The 14,061-nt window shown below is 47.8% G+C and overlaps 1 protein-coding gene across 2 annotated transcripts in view; it reads left to right on the plus strand.

The window, feature by feature from the left end:
• GPM6A (glycoprotein M6A) overlaps window positions 1–14,061 on the plus strand; it is a 184,969-nt gene that overhangs the window by 30,051 nt on the left and 140,857 nt on the right. The window lies entirely within an intron of this gene.

Raw genomic sequence — 14,061 nt, forward strand, 5'->3', positions numbered from 1 at the left:
TGTCATCAGCTCCTACTTATTGACCGTGTATGTATGTCAGAGGTGCTTTCAATGCCCGATCTCCTACGGTTGCAGCGACCTTGCGGCGCGCATGGTGTTCGCATTTTTGTCGAGGTCCCTGAGGCTCCCAGGTGTCATTTGCTCAGTCGGTGGTAGGAGGAGGGCGCGGCCCCCAAATGTCTGTCTGCTCCGGACCTGGTTGATGATGGGCAAGGGTGGACCTGTTTGCACTTGGGCTGTTCTGCCTCTGTCCCCAGAGCCAAGGGGTCACGGTGTGTGCTTCCTCCTCCTCACTCCTCCCCCAGGGAATCCAGGCAGCTATCCTGTTTGTTCATGAGAAATGGCTGTCACAAGGGTGGGTAGGATGGACAATGACCGTGAAGAGGTGGCATTTTGCCCCGTGGTGAGTTCTGTCCGCAGGATGACAGATGAAGGTTCTCTGCTGTGGCCCAGCATTTTACGATGAAGGGCGGTCACGTCCAGGTGGGCGGGCGGGGGGAGCCCCCTTTCCAGGGGCTTCCTGTGGCGGGTGGTCTGCACCGCGACGGAAGCCTCCAGCCATCAAAAAGCCTTTCTGAATATTCACAGGAAAGAAGCAGTGCCCTGCGAAACACACCTTGCTTTTTACTTCAATATTATTCCAGCCCCTGGTAGATACCTCCACTCTGAGAGCTCGGCTTTCTGAAATGGCTAAGTATTTTTGACACTTTGCAAGTGAACATAGTTTTCAATTGTGGTTGGTAATTTTTGCTGTTCTAATAGGATTCTTGCTGCTAATCAAGGAAGGATGACAGGAAGAAATCAAGTCGTTTAAACTATTGAATGCTATCTAAAAGCACTTTTATTAAAATAGTGTTTTTAAAATGGCAGTGAGGGCTCTCTTCCCTTGGTTGCCCTCCTCCCCACACGCGGTCACTTGGGCAGCGAAGAGCTAGGGAGGCGCCGCCCAGCTGTGGGCTGCGGTGGGCTGCCCCGGGTTTCCCGAGTGCAGAGTTCTGTCTCCAAGCTCCTCAGAAGCCATCCCCACCACCGGCAAACATATTTCAATGACTAGAAGTTATCTTGCAGTTCCTTCCCTTGAAACTTGTGTATGAACCTGGAATATCTGCATTTTGTGAAAATTCAGGAATAATCCTTAAGTATTATAGCCTTATTTTCATATGTTAAAGTTACCTCCTAGTTATATAGGAGATATTGTTAGGTACTTAAAATCATTTTCTATAGGAATCAATAGTGCCTGTAATTATATAAAATTTATGAAACCATTAAAGTGATATGAACTGAAAGTTGAGTAGACATAAACATAAATTTATAAAACCCCATTGGGCCTCTCTGAAATCTACAGATAATTTAATTTTTTTTCAGTATAAATCAATTTATTTTTTAAATTTTTCATTAAGTGTATTGGAGTGGCATTAGATGTAGGATCATATAGGTTTCAAGTGTACATTTCTAATACAAGATATATGTATTGCCAAAGTCAATGTGTGTGAAAGTCAAACCAAAGTCAAACCATCTTCCACAGACAATATACTTTTATTTATTGTTTCTAATGATATGATATTGTTCCTAATGAGGTGTTGGTATTTGGATGGACAGTAGATCTCTTAAAATAAGCAGATATTTTAACTTTATCAAAGTATATTGAAATCCACCCTCCCCCATATTCAATATAAAATGAATGACTTTTCTAAATGGTGAACTCTGAGCTCTTTTAAGATTTTTTGGAGGGTTTTTTTTTAACAAAATCACTTGTTGTTCAGTGGTACTTCGTACTTGCTCTGGTCACTGATAACTTTATCTCATTTCACTCGTGCATTTTTAAAAATCTGGTGTGTGAACTCTCAAAACTACACGTGTTCTTCCTATTCGATTTCCCGGATTGCCATCCAAAACCCTTAAAGCAGATAATCAGGTAGTTTTCGGATGCGCTGTCTGAAATACTGCCTCTTCAAGGAATGTACTAAATGTGCGGAATGAACAGATTCTGTAAAACCTTTCAGTGCAGCTTTATCTTCTCCGTGCTTTGGCAATCAAACCCGTGAAGGACCGGCAGGGTCTGCCGGAGGAGACGCCCTTGTTTCTTGGCTGGTTCCAGGGAGTCTTTGCTAAGTTAGCTCTTGATGCAAAGAAACAGGCAGTGCCAGGTAGGGCTCACCTCGTACCCCTTGATCATTTAGTGTCTTAGTTTTTTAAAAAAAAATAACTTTATTTTTTACACCAAATGTATGCCAAACATGGATAAAATAATTGTAAGATGAGATATGAAATATACATGATTTAGATTTTTAAAAATGTCCCTTTTACCAAAAAAGTCATTTATTTCTCATTGTAAACAAGTTAGAAATGATAAGGAAGCATAAAAAGAGCATCGCGGTCACTTGTGGGCATGTCAGCCATTGATTGGAACGTTCAACACTTCTGTTTGTTTCTTCTGAGAAGGTCTGTGATATGTTGGGGCTCCATGAAACTTTGGGGTTTGCTGCCCATTTTCGGGGCTGTTTCTTGACTCCTGAGTTGCATGGGAAGGAGCTTGACTGTGGGGGAAGAGTGGCCTGTCCCCATCTGGCCACGTCAGCCAACGCAGCCCTCTGGGCGGAATAGGAAAAGCAGCTGGTCTTCCCCAGGAAATGATCACTGTTCTCAAGAAAGTTCACTCGATTTCAGCGATCGCCCTGTACTCAGTAACAACTGAGTGGCGGTGACGGTGGTTAGTAGTAGGAGTGGCAGCATCCATGTGTTTACGTCCCTGGAAGGGGCACAGGCCCGGGGCATGGCTAGGTGCAAATGCTCCAACACTCCCGCCACACAAGAGGCGGAGTCACGGCTACAATTCTCAGTTCCAGGTAATTGTTTCTGATCTCCTCTGTGGTTGTAATGATCCATGTGGTCTGTTCCTGTATTTGAGTTGTAACAATGCTATATGTGAGATTCAGTGGAGTAATCAGAACTTCCTAGTTTAAATGCTCTAAAGTAAACTGTAGAGGGGGTAGGGCCAGATGAGGCGTATCAGTCATCTCAGCAGCCACAACAAAACGCCACAGGCTGGGCGGCTGAAAGCACAGAGACGTGTTACTCCCAGCTGTGGGGGCTGGGAGTCTGAAGTCAGGGCGCCCACACCGTCAGCTCCATGGCGAGGGGCCTTCTGCAGTATTCGCAGATGGCCGTCTTATTAAACCTCACGTGGCAAAGAGAAAAGGCATCTCCCTAGTCTCTCTTCTTAAAAGGGCACTCATCCCATTCACGAGGGCTCCACCCCGATGACCTAATAATCAGACCCAAAAGGCCCCGCCTCTCAGTACCACCCCATCGTGGGGGCAGGATTCCAACACACGACTTTGAGGGGGATAGAGTGAGTCCGCAGCATGAGGACCCCAGGGCAACGGAGAGAGGATGACAAGGTCCTGCCCTTCTCCAAAGGTCTTATTAAGCTGCAAGTAATGTCCTCAGGTGTCCTCTGAAACCAGACAGGAAAGTCAACAGGGATCCTGTTGCTAGGTACTATTGCCAAGAAAAAGAGTGGAACTTCATTCATTCACTCATTTTTAGTCCTATGTTAATTCATCCGTATGTCCAGTAAGTACCAAAGCGTCTGCTTTGTTCCACGTATCAAATCTAGAATCTGATGAGAAAACAGACTCTTAGGTTCTCGATTTTCCTTTAAAAAATGCTGGGGGAGCCCTGGCTAGCATAGCTCAGTGGATTGAGCTCGGGCTGCAAACCAAAGCATCGCAGGTTCAGGTTCGACTCCCAGTCAGGGCACATGCCTGGGTTGCAGGCCATGACCCCCAGCAACCTCACATTGATGTTTCTCTCTCTCTCTCCTTCTCCCTCCCTTCCCTCTCTAAAAATAAATAAAACCTTAAAAAATGTTGGGGGAGATAATAAGTATAATGTGCTTACAGTTGTAACATTGATTATATAATTAAAACCTCCAGTGTCTTTTGTTACATTGTTTGCATTTTTAAGTTTTAGCTGAGTAGTCACAATGCCTGCCCCGCTGGGCATTCATTTGGAGAAACACGAAATAATGAAGATAAAAGCATCTGCAGAGTATATTTTATAGCACAAATGCTCGTTACCATCAGGCCTAACTCAAAATGCACATAAGATTTCCGAGACGGTTTTATAATAATTCCCTCTTGGAGATGTCACCCTTTCTTAATTCTTCAGATTGATGAAACAAGTGAAAACATGCGGTGACTTCCTTCTGTAGAAGTTCTCCCTCTAGTGGTTACTCTGGGAATCCCACTAAGGGTTTCTAATGGTCCATCTCCAAGAGGAAAAGAAAAAAACGAACTAAAAAGAATTGTTAGAAAATACACTTTGAATCATGGAGATGTTAGTTGTTTTTAAGAATAACCAGTTAGATTTTTAAAAAGTATCTGCCACTCATTTTCTGGAAATGAGAAAGGAAATTCTTGGCCTCCTTTGTGGTATTCTACTACTTTAAGTGTAGATGGTTGCAGGGGTGGGGGCCTCCCAGGCGCGGAGCCCCCAAAGAGAAGGGGCACCCTCCATTGTGTCACGTGCTCGAGGACTTCCACGCACCGGCCGTGCTGGGATTTCACCCGCGTTCTTGGCCTTCAGAGTCACAGCGGGAATGGCCCGTCTGGAATTCCCCACAGGAAGCTGAACAGAAGTGGCAGAGCGAGCACATGTGGTCTCTTACAGGTGCCTTTTAGGAAATCACTCTAAAGGGGGAAACAAGGCCCGTTAATCTGTCGGGAGGACTGCTGCATGTAGGACATCCAGCCCCTAGCGCGGCCGGCCAGGTCCCCGCCGTCTCTCCCCTGCCTCCCCTGCGGCCTCCCGCCTGCTCTGCCCACAGAGCTCCGCTGGGCCCCAGCTGCAGGTCCCCCAGACACTGCCCGTCGGTCCCCTCTTCTGGTGACAGGTTCGTCACCTCCCTGGGTCCTGAGTGTGGCCTCCAGCCTCACCAGCCATGAACAGACCTTCCCTAACAGGCCCCCAAGGGCCTTCTGACCGCCCCTCTGGGCTCAGGCACCCACCCAGTGACTCCAGAGCTGCCATCATGATCTAAAACACTGTGCGACCTCTTTACCTAACCGATTCCCCGATTCACCGTCCGCGTCCCTCCCGAGAACAGAGGCTGCGCAAGACAAGAGACGGAGCTCCCCGGTTCACGGTTGTGTCCCCGCAGAAACCGGGACAGCTCTCCACGGGTGGCAGCTGCGTGTCATTGGTTGGCACCTCGCGTACATGAATGGGAAGCTGTGTTCACATCAGCTAATTGCTGTCCGTTCTTTGAAGTTTTACTGAAACATCAGATAGTCTCTGGCGCCGTCTCAGTCGAGACTTGTGTTTCCATCTTGGAAATAATTTGACTTCCCGATGTATTTCACGTGGGAAGGAGGTTTGTAAAAGCGTTGCAGTTCTTAACCCAGAAACTCTATTATGGGATCATGAAATGTAAACATTCGGGGGAAAATGTTTAGTGAGTTCTTGTGCTAAAGAAGAACATGCCGCTTTTATGTCTTTTTTGATTAAATTCGATTTGATTCTACAGCTTATTAGTGAGATAGGCAAGTTGTCATGCCTCTACAGAAGTGATCGCACAAGTCAAGGCTGTTTTTCTGAAATGGATGTTGCTCCCCCTCCTTCTGCCTCCCCTGAGGGGAGAGTGGCTGTCGGGGCTCCCATGCTCGGCTCCCTGGGAGGTTTCTCCAGCCTCCGGAGATGATTAAAGAGAAAAACCAAACTCTTCTCAGATGGCTTACTTTGTGTACCTTTCAACGGTTTTGATGGATGTTCCCCTTTGAAACTGCTTTAAATATTCCTCACATTCTTTCACGGTCTCCAGGCCAGAGCCCGTACACCAAAGCCTGCGCCTGGGGGGCGCGGGTCCAGGCATCTGCGCGAGGCCCACGCAGGCTGCAGGGGAGCCCGCGACGCGTGGCCCTTGGAAGGGTGCGCTGCTGCCAGCTCGCCCCGCCCCGCGCAACCCTGTCCCTCCCCATCCGTGGGGGTTGCCTCCTAATCTGAACTTGTTGCCTGTGCAGCTAAGAAACAAGTGGTTTTGCTGTAAATCTGTGGCAAACAGGCGAAGACTCCCCGGACTGAATTTCTTCCTTAAAATTTCTGCTCCGTCATCGCCGTGTTTCCATGCAGTCCCATGGAAACAAGGGGGAGATGCGCAGAGACGCCCAGCGCCCTCCCGGTAACAGCCGCTGGTGTGTGTCTCCCGGGGCGCCAATCCCCGAGTCTGTTCTGGCGGGCCCTGCGCATGTGTGTGTGTGTGTGTGTTGAAAGAATAACATGTTTTCATCTATTGCCAGCGAGTGATAGGAATCGGAATAAAATTAATATGCGTTTTATAGATCTGTTTTTTTTTTCCCAAGGACCTGAAAAATAAACAGACGAATAACAGCGCATCATTGGCTCCGGCAGGCTCTCTCCCTTTGGCTTCTGCTGCCCTGCTTCCGTTACCATAGCGACCGGTTTAATCATGGCGCACAGAGCCATTTCTAATTACAGTCCCTGCCAGCGCAGAAATGAATTCTCTGCATATCTGAGCCCACAAACAGCTTGCCGCTTGTTTTTTTGGCACTGTATTACCTCATATTCAGAGAAAAGGCAGTTGCACATAATTCTAAATGTTATTTTATGCTCTTTGTTATTAAAATGAAAGGAAGTCTCTAGCGTGGATCGATGTCAAAATAAGCAACACAAAAGGATTTATAAGAGACGACGTTTTAGTGCAAGTGATGTTATTGGTATTAATCCATAATGTATTAATTAGTAGCAATTATAAGCATTTGACATTCTTTTCCTATCAGAAAGTGCTACTAACAGGATGTTCATCATTGAGGAGCCAGAATTATTCAGTTGCTGTGACTAAGCAGTCGAGCCAGAAACCATTATTTGAGCATTTCTATTTTCTTTAAAAAATGAGCAATTTACAGCCAAATTCCCTTTATTGACTTTTTAAAGGGTCTTTGCAACCACTTGGTACAACCCATTGTTTCTTCGTGTGCGTCAGACTCTTGCAAACCAGGGACACTAGGGGATGTCCCCCAGTGTCACCCATGAGGTGGAGCATCAGCCAGAATCCAATCTGGCTTCTCAGCTCCTGCCCCGGTAACTCCATGTATCCGTGTAGTTAGAGCAGGCACAAAAGAAAAATTGGTATAGGCCTTTCTATTCATTTTTATTATTATTTTGCCAGCTTAGTAGCTGTATTAAAATATCAATGGATTATTATCAACAATGGACATTGTAGAATATAATCACATTTATGTATATTTTTATTAAGTGAAAATGCTATTGCTATTATTTTTTAGTTTCAATGCATTACCCTTCATCTTTGCCTTAGTAAATTTTTGATAAACCGAAAGCATTCCTTTTTCTCACGGAATTACTGTGTATCTTTTCCCAAACCTACGGGCAAGTTCTTTCTGTTCGATTGCTCTAAGCACTTGCTCCAGCGCATGGTTGTGACGGCGCCCCCACGCCTGGAGGAAGCGTGGATCCGTCCACTGGCTGACCTGTGCATTCGCAAAAGCTGTCAGTGCTTTCGTGACTCTTCGCCTGTGTCCCGGGTGCTGGTCCACCAGGCGTCCTCCGTGTCACCGAGGGAACTGGTCACAGTCACACGAAGAAATGGAAGTCATCCGTTTCTGTTGTAAAATAATGCACAGGCCAGTGCCCCATCGCCGATGGCCCTTGTTTGGCCATCGTGTGCCGCGGTGTCCCTGCCTCCCCCGGCGTGGGGGCTCTGCAGCCTGCGGGCGCTCCCCAGGACTGTGCAGGTCGCGGGAAGGGGCTCCGTCTGGGCTCTCGGGGACACGGGCGCCTGCCACGCTGTGACTGTTCCTCTGCCTGTGAAGACAGGAGCAGATGCATGCCCAATAAAGATGTGAGACTAGATTCTTCTGTGTCTGATTAAACCCATCGTACTCTAGTTCTGGGTCAGGGTGTGTGCACACCCCCTTGTAGTTCATTACGGAATAAATTGTAACTCCCAATTGAACTTTATCCTGACCGTCCCTGTCTGGTAGACCTATATTATAGTTAATGACACATATATTGAGTGTACTATGTTATTAACGGAAATGCTTTAAAATTGGTGAACTATTTAATTGCCATTTAAATCAGTAAAAAGTGGCCTCTCTTTAATTAGGGGAGACATTTACGGACTTTTTATTTGTCGTTTTTAATTTGTCCGGCAAAAACAAATGTAAATGCAGCTTTGCTGATGTCAAAGGGACAAAAAGCTCATGATTTTGGTAAGCATTTTTTTCCCTCGGGATGACAGCAGGTTAGGAAATCACTCACGGGTCTCACACTCTAGGATGGAATTGCAGGCTGAAGCTCACGCCGCGGGCTTGCCTTTCGGTGTTGCCAGTCCTCCGGCGCAGCCGCCGCCGAGTGCCGTTCGCTGCGCTCGCGGGAACAGCACGGGGACCTCGCCGCTCATCCTGGGCTCCGGCCAGTCCCCAGGCTGAGGGTGGGGGGCACAGGCAGGACTCAGGCTTCCGTCCGTGCAGATGCTACTGGCCAGTGGCCGTCATCAACAGGGCTGACGTTCTTCAGTACTCGCTCTTCTCCACGCAATTCTAACACGCCGATTTAGAAAACTGTCTAAATTTGCAAACGTTATTTAATTTTTCATGATAAAATGATTGAGGGTAGGCCTGAGATATAAAAACATCTCAACTCTGTTATCCACTCCCTTGAGGTAGACTTGTTTTTTACCAAACGTCTAGCGGATATTTGCTATTCAATGTACTACATAGTACTTTATGCTCTGTTGAAAACTTGAACATGTTACTATGATGCATCAACGTGCTTCTGAATTTGCTCTTATTAAGTCACTAACACTGTTGTACTTTTTCGGTTGTGTTTTGGGAAGTCTGGCACACTCACTGTCCAAGATCAGCTTTGGATTTGCTCACTGTGTTCCATGAAGCTTACATTAAGCCCTGGCTGGGCAGCCCAGTTTGTTGGAGTGTGATTCCCATACGTCAAGGTTGTGGGTTCGATCCCCGGTCGGGGCACATACAAGAATCAACCAATGACTGTATAAATGAGTGGAACAACAAATCGATGTTTCTTGGTCTCTCTCTCTTTCCCTCCATCTCTAAAATTAAAAAAAAATTAAAAATACGATTTTTATGGGGGTTTAGTGATTTGCTAGATAAATAGGGGAGCACAGAGGATACTTTAGTAATCATACCATCATCAGTCCAGTAACCCAGAAATACACGTGGGACTGAAAGGGACTGAGAGATTATCATTCCTTTTTAAATCACAAACAGCTCTTGATATCTGCTTTGGAATTTTATGCTTGGTGCTGACCTCTGAGCAGGAGAAGGGGATTTGAACAATGATTTAATTTTATTGTCATTACTTTTATGGGCACGCACAGAGCATTGGCTACTTTAGGTGACAAATCTAATAAGAATGGGACCGCACTTTATGGCCGACGTGGTCAGCGTGGACCAGTTTGTTACACAGTTTGTGAATATGCCTGGAGGTGTACGTGATCGCTTCAGAATTGGGAATGGAAGGAACGTAAATTAAACGTGACAGCTTTATGGTCTTGCTGTGATGTGAGCTTCTGAAAGCACGTATAGAAGTGTGACTTCCTTTTCTCCATTGACTTTTATGGAGCTAGTTAATTGCAAACAACCACCCCCCGCACCCTGTAAACTCTAGAACCCAGAACAAAGCACTGCTCTGGGCCCTTGAACGACAGAGGTGCGGCTGAGCGTTTGAACAGTGTCTTTCCAGAACTACTCATGGAGACGACCTTGGCCTGTGTGACTGCTCCCACATCTGTGTGAGCGCCATGGGGGCGCTGCGGAGCAGCCCAGCACTGCCGCTTCCAACTGACACCTTACGTCGACAACTCAGCTCTTAAGCTGCACAACATTTATTTCTTTGCTCCAATGCCAAAATGCCCTGGACCTACGGTTTCCTGGATTCAGGGACCGAGCCCTTTCCCACAGGCGTTCACTGGTGAACGTTTGCTTCACAAAAGAGAGTAAATGCCGTAAAATCAAAACTTAAAAAATCAACTGTATGGAGGAAACATTGACCTGTTGTGAAAGGCACCCTTTTTGAGGGTAGAGTTCAATGGCTTTTGGCAGATGGGACACCTGTGTCCCACCCCTGGTCTTGAGAAGGGCCGCCATGCCCCCCTTTCCCAGCATCAGCTGCCCCCCCATCTCCCTACCCCCACCAGACCAGGCAGCCGCTGATCTTCCGGTGCCTCCCTCCACTGGTGTCACCTGCCTTGGAATTTGGGGTAAAGGACTGGAGCTTTTTGGGTCTGGCTTCTTGCACTCAGCACGCCGCTGAGGTTCACGCGTGCTGTGGTACGTGTCCACAGTCCGTGTCTCCCCACTGCGGCCTGGCGTCCCATCACGTCGCCTTGTAGTTCGTTACCCACTCGTCTGCTGGTGCACGTCTGGGTTGTTTGCAGTCTGGGCTTACTGTGACCATAGTAAAACATAAAAACTTACGTTTTTATTTTTCTTCACGAACGACTGGGAGTGCAGCTGCTGGGTCACAGGGCAAGTGGACGTTGAGCTTTGTAAGAAACTGTCACTGAATCACGCTGTGTGACATTCCCACCAGCAGTGCTGGGGGCCTCTTGTCAGTGCACAGTGCCACCTGTGATTGTAACCTGTTAGGAGCTACGTAGTGGTGTCCCATAGCGCTTTTAATGGGCGTTTCTCTGAAGGGTGGCCATGTTGAGACCCTTTCTGTGGGCTTATTGATCATCTTTATATGTGTTAATTTTTGGTGTGTTCTGTTCTTTGTCCATCTCAATGGAGTTGGTTTTCTTGTAATTAGCATTTATTTGCATGGTATATCTTTCCCACTATTTTACTTTGAATCCTATTTCTTTGTATTTAAAAATGTGTATCTTATTACGAGCATACGACTGAGCATTGCTTTTATATACCATTCAATTTATTATACCTGACAACTCACTTATTTGTCGTTTAGACCATGAGTGGTATTGCAATTAACAGTATACGTGGGCCTAAGTCCTTGCTTTTTATGTGTTGTGTGTTTTATCATTCTGTGTTCATCACTTCATGTTTTCTGAGTTGTTTTGGAACCCTCATGGGGTTGTTGGGGGGTTCCGTCACGGAGACAGGGTCAGCAGTGGGACGGGGTGACCCGTGGCGAGGGCTCAGTGAGGCTTGGGAGTGATTGTCGCCACGTTCACACCCTTTCAGACGGAATCCTCAGAGTCGCTGTGCGGCGTGTGCTCACACACCGGCACGGACAGGTCTGCACCGTGTCCACTGACTGGGTCCTAAGACCTCAGGCAGAGAACCAGGTGGGGAGGTGGAAGGGGGTTAGGGAGCGGGGCCTAAGTTGAGGGTCACCAGACTTAGCTAATAAAAATGAAATTTGGATTTCAGATAAACAACAAATCGTTATTTAGTATCAGTGTCTCTTTGATATGCATGGAACCTAATTATAACAGAGATTCATTTGTTACTCATCTAAAATTAAAATTCAGCGAGGCCTCTTGCCTTGTATCTGGTGCCCCTAACTGCTCTCCGCGAGCAGGGGAAGGATCACAGCAATCTGCACCCTCACCCCGACCTCACCTCTGGCTTCCAACCGTCGTCACGTTAATCGGCATTTATTGAATAGTCTCTCTGCCTCGACTCCCTCTCCTGTAAAATGGGCACAATCACAGCGGTTCCTCATGGGGTGGCCGTACGGGGACGGGAGAACAGGTGCTGAGAACCAGGCCCGCCGCCGTCTAGGTCCCCAGTGAGTGGTCGCCGGGGTCTCAACGACTGCAGTGTGATTTCACGCCGGGACCCTGGGATTGCCACTGTCACTGCTCATTCTCAAAGTGACAGGCGATGGCCTGCCTCATGGAGTGGACCATGTAGCCAGGAAGAGCTAAATACATCCCAGGAATGGGTAACTAGTTTATGTAATTCTGTGCTCTGTGCTGTCTAAATCTCATACATTGTACCACATATCAATAGTTATTGATTAGAGTATCAGTTTTCCAGCACTATATTGTACCCAAGTTATGTAATATTAGCTGAGAAGGGAAAGATCTATGTTTGGGGAACAGTCGTGTTGCCTCCTCTGTTTGGTATGTGGGAGGAACGGAATGCCTATTTTATCTGCAGGAAAAGGGCCAGGATTCTTGGGTGAAGTTTTCACATTATTTGAATAGCTCTTATTCTTAAGAATTCAAAGAGATTAAAGCAAAGTTCAGCCTTTGAGACTCAAAAAAGCTCTCACCAAGCAAAAAAAAAATAAGGGTTCTTTTACAGTTTAATTCAGAGTTGAGTATTATTGTCTAAATTTAGCTTGTGAAATACACAAAGTAAGCTGGGTAATATCCAAAGTGCTCCATAGAAAAATGAGTGTACGGGGAACCTTTTTGCAAAGATAACAGAAGACAAGTTCACAAAGACTTTGTTTCTCAGCTCAGGCCTATGGTATGCTTTTAGCGGCTGATGCTGCGGCCTCGTCTCAAAACCTTCCTCTGCAGAGAACACGTCCATGGACCTTCTGTCCACTGCGCACTAAGCCAGCCGGCCCCTCCTGCTGTGCCTGGACGGTTCCGGCACAGGCCTCGCTCTGTGCTGGCTCTCAGCCCTCGGCCACCTCCCTGTGCATCTGTCACATTCCGTTTTACCGTTGAGTGACTGAGGTGCTTCTCTTCTGTGCCACGCTGGAAGCACGAGATGTCAGTACAACTGTTTGGTTTGTGTTTACATCTGTGCATTGACTTGGTGGTTTGTACATCCCCAAGGCTCTGTATGCATTTTTTTAAAGAATTAATGCCGCCCTGGCTGGCATAGTTCAGTGGATTGAGTGCGGGCTATGAGAACCAAAGTGTTGTAGGTTTGATTCCCAGTCAGGGTACATGCCTGGGTTGCAGGCCACGGCCCCCAGCAACTGCACATTGATGTCTCTCTCTCTCTCTCTCTCTCTCTCTCTCTCTCTCTCTCTCCCCCCTCTCCCTCTCTCTCCCTCTCTCCCTCTCTCTCTCTCTCTCTCTCCCCCTCCCTTCCCTCTCTAAAAAAATAAATAAATAAAATATTTTTAAAAAGAATTAATGTCTAATGATAGTCGAAAGGGGAAACATTCACGGTGTGCGCTTCTCAAATTCTTCTGCGCCCAGGTGTGTGCGCTACCCCCCCCCCCCCCACACCAAGCGACCCCAACACTCCCGGCTCCCTGCCTGCAGCTAGCGGCAGGCCCGCAGGGGGTGCATCCGACTCCGCAGCACGGCTCCCTCTCCGCACCCTGAGGTCAAGTTGGGTACCCGCCGCATCTGAGTACCACGTGGTGGTGTACCAGTGACCAACCTTGTACACGCAGCATCGTGTTCTTTTATTGGTGTTCTAATGACGGCATCCATCTCTGTCTAGCCCACACTCTTCCCCACGACTCGCCTTTCTGCAAATACCGACGAGCCTCTTGGAACGGCCTCTCAGCCTCAGGGGTTCTCCGCGGCTCTGGAAGCACGAACTCTTGTGGCTTTCCTGTGAGGCTTAGCTTTCAAATGGTTTTGATCGAGATAGGTGACTTCAGCTACATAAACATGTGTTTTTCTTTTCTTTTTTTTTTTTTTTTGAGAGTGTCTAAACATGGAAAGCACCCGTGGCGCCAGCGCGCAAGCAAGCCTCTGCCGTGGCCCCGCCCGCGGGCGCGCGTCCTCCGCTTCCACTGGCGTCTCTGGGGCGGGGGGGCGGCTGCTGTCAGGATGGGGTTTATCCCCCGACTTCGTCACAGCCTTGAAAGTGCTCGGAGTCCATGTGTGTTGATGCATTCCACTCGAGCCTTCACCCTGGGCGCGGCCCGGCGGGGCGGGGCGGGGCGGGGGGGCAGGGGGGCCGGGGGGCAGGCCTTGGCGCTCATCCACAGCTCCCTCCCGGGGGGGGCGCCGGGCGGCGTGTGGCCGTTGTGGGAACGGGCAGCAGAATGCGTTTTCAGACAGCCTGTTCATCCGTGCACGCTAACCAGGGGTATAACCGACTAACAGTCACCAGCGTGCTCCCTTCCAACTTCATTATTTCAATTTTGAGAGTCTGCTAT

The sequence above is a fragment of the Phyllostomus hastatus genome, unplaced genomic scaffold (genome assembly GCF_019186645.2).
Source record: "Phyllostomus hastatus isolate PE091 unplaced genomic scaffold, TTU_PhHast_1.1 phas_scaffold_46, whole genome shotgun sequence".
Taxonomy (NCBI): domain Eukaryota; kingdom Metazoa; phylum Chordata; class Mammalia; order Chiroptera; family Phyllostomidae; genus Phyllostomus; species Phyllostomus hastatus.